We start from the raw sequence: 8,869 nt of genomic DNA, 5'->3' as shown, positions 1-8,869 counted from the left end.
CGTCGGGTTAGTGCCACAGTCTTTTACCAAAAGTTATATTGTGCAAATACCAAAAATTGATGATAAAGAACTCCGGTTTATCGACAGACCTGTCACGCTTTCAAATGTTGATTATAAGTATTTCGCTAAAAAAATCTCCAATCGGTTACAGATTATAATGTATATTTTTACTGGACATCATCAAACATGCGGCTTGAGAGGCCGGTCAATACAGTCTAATCTACATGTGGCGCGTACGGTGGTGCAGTATTGCAGTGGCGCTCACGAGCAGCTGGCACTGCTGAAAATTGATCTGGCAAAGGCGTTTGATCGTGTGGCTCATTCTCTCCACCCCCCCCCCCCCCACCCCCATCCTTCTTTTCTCTCTTAGATCGCGCCATCCTCGGTTCAATTTCTTCTACTAGGGTACGCCTCTGTTACAAAAAGAATCTTCCGCACGATTGATTGCAAATTATTGTCGATCACAACCTGGTCCATCGAGTCCTCTGTTAAACAAAGATGCCCATTGTCATCGCCCTTGTTCGCTCTATACTTGCAGCTTCTTTGAATAAGTGTCATAAACAGTAGAAAAGTTAGTGGTTTTGATATTATGGGTCACGAACTAAATTTTTTACCCTATGCAGATGACCTCGTATTTTTCTGCGTTGACAAATCAAGTATTGATGACGTTATTTGCTTAACGGGAGACTTCGGTTCAGTGTCAGGTGTTCGAATCAACCAATCAAAGAGTCGCGGTCTCTGGTTAGGAATCTGGGGATCGATGCCTGCTGAATATGCTGGTGTGGCAAGGACATCTAGGCAACTCAAGTACCTTGAAGTTTCTTTGAGTGCCTATAAGAATAGTGCACCTTACTGGAAAGACTGCGTGCTGACTCTTCAGCTCTACGCTCTAACTTTTATCCCTCGTGGACTGTAATTTTGGCAGAGCTACCGCCTCTTTCTCTGGTTCTGGGCAATAAAATTTATTATGTACAGCAAAGTAATTCTCTTTGCAAGTTTATATCCAGCGTTTCCGCAAAGTGTTCGCTACTTTTTTGGGGGATTCATCTGTTGAACCAATGAGGCGTGATAACCTTTCGCGGCCTGTAAGGGCCGGCGGCCTTGTCCACCTGTATGTCCGGCAAATAGTTTCGCGTTTCGTGTTTTTATTGCGAAAGCAATACTACGCGCATTTTCAAGCCCTTCGCGTGACACGGCAGTTGACACGCGCCGCGCTTAGCCCGCCGCACACCAGTGGCGCTACTGTCGGTGTGACGTCATACCAGGTGCAGAGAAAAGGGGCCCCAGCCAACAACACCTAGACTACTACAAGGCTGTGCAAGCTTATGTAACGTCATCGTAGAGAGATCATACTGAAAGTCGGCTTCACCCTACGCGGTTTCGTTTTTTTTTTTATTCAACGTTGCTCTGGAGCTACCTATTGAAATATTTAGTGCTAGCTATGAAGAGCGTTATACTTGTGCTATCTGTGTTATCTAGTATTGCCTACCTTTTGAAGTATATGAGAAGTTTTACACAATACACCTGGCATTTATTTCAATGTCAGAAATGAAGTTGCGAGAAAATTTTCACATTTAAAACAGGCACGAAATTAATCTGAGAGCACATTTATTGTTAGATGGATAGATAAAGCTAAGAATGGTAGGCAGATATATTACTCAGAACGGTGACCTTGACGACACTCCATGCAGCTTGTCGTGAATACGAGATCAATTTCACGGACGTGCTTGTCACAAAGCTGTAACCTAAATATAAAAAAGCTGCTTAATCTGGGAGCAGCGATTGCCATGAATATATTAACCAAGCGAGCAGCTAACTTGGCTTTAAACCAGTCATTTACTACGGCAACTATGATCACGTGGCCACTAGCCAAATAAAATTGTTTCCATAAAAAATAATTTCGACTGCAAAACTATTTTGTTCCGCACTCAAAACAGGGCGAATGCTACTCGATTATTAGTAGCTGTGCTGTTCAAATTGTGTGCTCGATACGGGCGCGCCTACGCTTTAATACACTGTGCTCAATCAAATTGTGGTGAATAGCAGCACGAGTATAGGAAGCAAACAAGAACGCTTTCTTACCACAGTGCACTTCATCGGTAATAAGTTTTTCCACGACACAGCATTTGTCCTCGCTGCATTTTGAGCCGAGTCCGACGGAAACTTGTACACTTGCGCTTTGGATCCTTTGGCATAGTTAGAGCGACGGTTTAGCGCACAACACCCAGACATTGTAGATACCTTGCTTGCAAGCGCTATGCAGCGCGGATTAGGAACGCAGCAAACATAGGGTCAAAACACGCACACTCAGGCCGAGTCGTTCCAGATCGCCTTGCTTTCGTACGCTTGGGCTCGGTGCCGCCGATCTATCCCCAGATCTCGCTGTCATGACGTAGAACTAGTGGAAAGGGGGACTTGCGTCGGCCTTATCTTAGTCTAGGGGGTGTTGCCCCAGCTCGGCTCGTCGAAAAACGCCGCTTGCCAGTGGGGCTACTGTTGGCGTGACGTCATACCAGTTACAGAGAAAAGGCATAGAGCCTCAGCTCGGCTCGTCGGAGAACACGGCAGGGGACACAGGACGCGCTTGGTCATGCCATCGACTAGTAAGCAGAAGGAGAAGACTGCTCGCCAATGCAAGGCCAGGAAGAGATGAAGGACTGCGGAAACTGCTGAAGAACGGGAACAACGGCTTTTTGAACGCCGGGCGCAAGATGCAGCTCGTCGAACGCGTTCTAGCTCTAGGGAGTCTGAAACGAGTTTAATGAGTGCACTTAACGCTCGTGAGGACCCAAGTCTTTCCAGTGCTGAACGTTGGAATGAAACTAAGCGGTTGCGACGCGCTCAAGACACTTCACAAGAACGAGAGAAACGTCTCGAAAAGGAGCGCGTACATTGGACCAAGTTTGCTGTGGCTCAACTTGAGTAAGCCCGAGGAATTGCGAAAGCAATACCGCCTGGCTACGCTTGGCACAACTAGGCATAGCTTGAATGTTTAGCTGAACTGTTTGGTCTATGTATAAGCAGGACCAATTGCTTTCGCAATTCCCCGGGCTTAACCAAGCTGAGCCACATAAAACTTTTTTTTTTTTTCGTGACATTTCCCATCCGATAGTACGTGCATTTTTGCAAGGTAATCTCGGTCGTGTTCACCAAATGTTTGTGTGTCTTATAACGTTTCTGAACGCCCGTGCTTATGTGGTGTAATGCATAAGGCGTATTTATCTCCTTGATTTCAACTTGTTCGTTTCTCCCCTGAGTTCCTGTTTTCTGTATCGTGGAAGCGTATGTAGAAAGATTTAATTTCTATGCTCTTTCTTCCTCCCATACACGTTATATATATTTTGCTTCACTGGGACATGATGTACTCAAAAGAGTATGGAAAATGCCGCTTTCGCCATATACGAATGCTTTGTTTTTATAAGTTACACGCTGAGACCCTGCCTGTTAAACGTGGTTAAGGAAAAGGGCATTTTCGTTACAGTAAATTGGCAAGGTCAGTTGTTGGGCGAGTTGGTGACGATGTTCCATATCTACAGCGCGATAAACCGGACAAGAGAACACAATAACGACAAACACAGCGCTGTGTTTGTCGTTATTGTGTTCTCTTGTCCCGTTTATCGCGCTGTAGATATGGAGGGAGTAAATTGGCGCCTTTGTGATTGTCCGGAAACCACTGAGCACTGATTTATCAATTGTAAATCTGCAATATTGTTCTGGGATTTTTGCATTGGACATTAAAAAAAAAAGACTTGATTTGACACCGCATTCTCTACGATATCTCACTGTATTGCCATTTGTTGCCTAGCCTCTAGATACGTTATTTCTTACTGGGTTACACAGCCTCTGAAAAAAGCGCATGATAGACAGAAAGTGTCAGCCTGTTGTTTCGACAAAACACCATTTCTGTAGGATGATTGTCCATTTAACGGAATTGTATCCACAGGTGACTTTGAACTAAAAGTGGCACTCACTATTTGTGAATGGGCTTTACATTGACTCTTGTTTAGAGTTCTGTTGAATTGGTGCATATATTGCGTATCGTGTTGATTTCATGCTCTTTTCTAAACCATTTGTACATAGTCCATGTATATAGGACATTGTTTCAATGTAATCAGTATCATGTTAAAAAAAATATGTTACAGCGGTCAGAACACTCCGACTCTCAGTTCGTAACATCGGTAAAAGTTTATTGACTTTCGTGCAAAGCCGTGTAGCGCAGTACTGCAGATGAGTCGAGTTGTGTCGGCATACATTTGAAAAAAAAAGACCTGTGTAGCTGAAGATTATGTGGGGTCACCTGGCGATTGGAACAAGCTTCACGCGCTCAACGTAATCTCCGGGATCTGCGGTCCCACCAAGGCGGCAAAATCAAAGAAGCCGTCTGCAAACTGCTTGAAGTTATTGCTATAGCAACCTTTTAAACTTGAATACAGCAATAGTGTAGGAGGAGGAGGAGGAGGAGAAAAGGAGGGCGGAAGGCAGGGATATTAAACAGAAAGATTAAATTCCGGTTGGCTACCCTCACTGGGGAAGGGAAATGGGGGAATGAAGGGGGAGGGTAGAAGAGGAGAGGAGGTGAGAAAGCAATAGTGGACCAATGAACTATCATTACGGATTGCATGTCCATTTCACTACTTCACGTCTGTTCCGCTTTGAGGAGGAAGTGGAAGCTAGCGCATGGTGTCTTTTTGACGGCTCGTTCTATTCGCATTTTGGCAATGGTTGCGAAGCCATATTTTCCGGGGCCACATGTTAAACAGGGCGGCCGAGCGATGCACTGGCTGCATGACTGCGAAGCATGAATCGATTTCCACCTCGTGTTTTCGGACGTCAGGGCAATTTCGGAGTATCACTGTGTAATAATTCCAATCGACACCAGCTAACCCGACCCACCGAAGAGGTCGACTAAGTGGAGACGAAGCCCGGTTGACACTTGAGAGCTGGTTCGAGTAACACTCAGTCACTCGGTACACAGTCATCGTACACCGTGCTGACTTTCTAATAAACACCTTGCAACTGCTAAATACTTTATAGCTTACTCAGAAGCAGTGTAGGCTATGATAGAAGGGTAAGCACTTGCGTAGTTCTCCTAGCGCCAATGCATGTCCAATGTATATCGGTAGTAAGGATATAGGTGGTTTTCTGAAACACGGAGCGTACACATGCCTATGCCCAGTAGGAATGGGAGAATATGTGCTGCAAATAGTTATCGTTCATAGCTCGAAATTCTACACTAAGGGTGACGTACATAAATGTTATTTATTGTTTTTCTCTGAATCGTCAATAGCAGGAAGGAAAAATTAGCCGGGGCAATCTCTATAAGACATGTGCCGCCTGAGAAGATTTTTTGGCGAGTAACAAGCAGCGCTTTAAAATACAAGCGAAATTTCATGCGTAACTAAAAAGAAAATCATTTGTTTGTAATGTCATCCCGTAATTTTATATGTGTAAATGTTAGAAGCCAAGATTGCATTCTGATCCCTTTTTCGCGTCAACATTGTGCGTGTAATTGCAAGGGTATCGGTTGCTATCTTAGTCGCTTAGCTGCTGTGTTGGCTCCAAAGCAGAACTTGTATGGTAGATATGGTAAATATGTCGTATGGTAGATACGCTAAATGCAGTAACCGTACGGCCATTCGGCAAATGGGGCAACTGCATAGCTGCAGGAACGTATTACCATATCGTCCATGCTGCGCTGAACTCTGATGATAGCCACACTGGCGCACATCTGTTTTAGTGTATGACGCCAATGCAAAGCCGCACTTCAAAAAATGAAGGATAACGCAAATTCTTTCCTTTGTTTTATTTCTGTTTTTCTGATAACGATCTAATGATCCTGAAGAAATTAGGAAATGTTCATTGGTTACATTTTTTTTGCATTCGATGTGCATGCTTCCCGATTCATTTGAGACACCATCATGCAGTGGGTCGACAAAACGCAGCCCCAAGCTATCGTTGACCTTTTGCTTTGCTATGACAACAACGAAGCACATTAGAAACGAACATTATGTGACATGTCAACACTAATAAAAAAAACACCTGTTGAGAGAAATTGGCATCTCAATCATCAGGAATTATTTTGAGCTTTGTTAATAAAAAAAGGAGTCAGTGTAATCATTACATACAACATTTTTGCTCAGGAAACGCAGTCACCGTCTTGTGCCTATTCCCCAAACATTAGAAACTCTGCTTTAAAAAAAGGGGAATACTGATCTATTTAGGACGATACGCAAGAGTTCGCTAAATGTAGAACATCGTGTAAAATTTCGCCTCGGTGTGCCAGGCAAATAGTTCAAAATTTGAGGTCAAGGGGGCATACAAAAGTGCATAACTTTCCGTTTATTCACTGGAATATCGGCCCGTGGGATAGGACAGCCCAAAATAAAAACGCTAATTAGAGCAATAATATTGCAAATTGTGTATACGTGGCGTCGTCATCAAACTTGTTCCGTCACACATACACTGTTGCACCGCTGAAACCAAACTGAACAAAAGAGGTATTTTAATTAAATAAGCGCTTGTTTGTTTTTTATAATGGTACAGGGAAGGTAGCTTGGTGTCGATATATGTCAATTGAATGCTCTATGTGGGGCCAATAAGGCAGCAGGCCGAACGTCGGTCCCCTTCCCTTTAAGCATCATCGCTCTAACAGTCTTCCTCATATCTTTAAAATGTTCTGGATTACATCCGGAGCTACCCAGGAGAAACGTCATCTCCACGAGAGTGGTAGGGTTTTATGCGGGCCACATGGGCGACTGCTTGTAGTTCTAGTGTGGCTACGCCCAGTACACTGCTATCGAGTCAGGCTAGTCTATATACTCGCTGACCTCTTCGGTACATAGACAACAAGGTACCTAAGGTGCAGAGTTGCGCCGCAACATTTTCTGGCCACACTTCCTGAGTGTTCGCAGAAACTACGTTAAAGCATCAGGATGGATCTCGCGATGTGCCGGACTAGTTTGTTGTGTCTTGTGCCCTGAACCACCTAAGCCCCCAACCACGTAACCATATCCCCTGTGTAATCCTAGTTAATGCCAGTAAAAATATTCTCTTCATATAACCTCTCTCCTTCGCGGCTGTTGCAAGTAAACACGAGGTAGAGGTTCGGCAGTCGTTCCAGTGCCATCAGTGCACGTCCAGCACCATTCATGACATATAATTCGAATAGTGGTCTCCGGCTTCAAACTAAACAGAAATTATGCCGGAATATTTGCGGAAATGTTACGCTAGCAACGTTTCCCAAATCAATCCACGAAAGCTGATAGTTAAAATGAGTTTCGGCATAGTCTTGGCCGGTGCCTGCTCTCCGCGCTCGCTGAGATTGGTGCGTATGACACGGGACTTGCCGCCGTGAGGTTTTCCCGGACGATGATGAGTAATTCGGGACTGCATGAGAGGCGTCCCAGCATGAGTGACGGCAATAAAGGGCACTCCACATTCAGTTCATGGAATACGAACCTGACCATGGTACTGACAGTCTTAGAAGACGCTGCCTGAACTGTGTGCTGCAATAGGCAGTGCTCTGCTGCGTTCTGCGTCGCAGGGTATATAAGGCCCGAGACCCCATTATTTTTGTTGCCCCGCCGACGTTGGGTGCTGAGCGCATTGGTTTCGTTCGTGTGACCGCTGAGAAATTGTTCTGCATAGTGAATTCAATGCAGTCATTTTCTGCTTCGTGCTGCAATGTAAGAATCAATGATTCGTACTCAGTGCACTTCAACGGCATGACTCACATTTTGGAAACGTAGCCACTTTTATAACATAGTAGTCTGCAGTCGCTCCTCTTTGAGTTATAGTCGAGATCACTTCCAGCGAAAAGCTGGGTGTGCTCTGTGCCCTCAGCTGCTGCTTCTCTCTTTAATTCACTAAGCATTTGCCTCTGAGATACCGCTCCAGTGGGTGTCCCTGGATAGCAGCGTTGCCTTGTCGAATAGACTTGCCTTCAGAAACGCTGATCAATGTAACTAGGCTCTCAGTGAGCATCAGGAAGCCCTTAAATATAAACAATATATGCATGGCATATCCATCCAGGTTGTTCCCGGCCGTCCAATGTGACCGACTGGTCTTGATTTAAGAAGCAGCCCTGCATCGGCGCTCTGCACGAAGAATAAAAATCGCTGACCACGTAACTTTGTGGACGGAATGAGTGCTCCATTGCCTTCGTGAATCCGTGAGCGAATTCAGCGTTGCATAGGACAAGGAGCACGTATCACGAGCGTGTCAGCTTATCATTCTCAATGAGTGAGTGACACGTAGGACATTCCGCTAGACGAGAAATCCACGTGCCTCGTGGTTAAGACTTTCTCGTCCCTTCATTATGTCTCGTACAATCCAATATCACCAATTATAACATGGATATGCCAGAAAGAGCTACAAATTTGCACGCTCAGTGACAAAAGAGTATTGGGCTTGTTGACAAGCGATCCCTGCAAATGAACTCAGTGAACTAGTTTGACACAGCGTTACGTTAAACCAGCGCTAGAACAGGGGCAGATATAAAGAGACAAACACACACCTATGCGTGTTCTGGCGCTGTTTTAGCATAACTTTCAACCAACTCGCCCAACAAAGCAATCTGCTTGACAAAGCGGTTGAGTGAAATAAAAAAAAAACTAGTAGTACGACAAAGCCGTTAGAAGATGCGTATGAAAGCTTGAAGAGCACACCAAGTTCGTGAGGAATAAGGTCAAGCCTTCACTACTAGGTATCGCACCAGGCATAGTTAAGCAATTGTGAACAATAGGGTGTGTTATTTGAGGCCTAATTGCAAGCAAGCGACACCTTAGGCTTTAACGACGAGATCAACGTGCCCAGACACGTCCCATCCCTGATTTTTCGAATTCAACATAGTTGCGATGCAGACATGTAC

This window comes from Amblyomma maculatum, chromosome 7 (assembly GCF_055883805.1).
Source record: "Amblyomma maculatum isolate TAMU_Amacu chromosome 7, ASM5588380v1, whole genome shotgun sequence".
In the NCBI taxonomy this organism is placed as follows: domain Eukaryota; kingdom Metazoa; phylum Arthropoda; class Arachnida; order Ixodida; family Ixodidae; genus Amblyomma; species Amblyomma maculatum.
Note: the sequence above shows the minus strand (reverse complement) of the source record.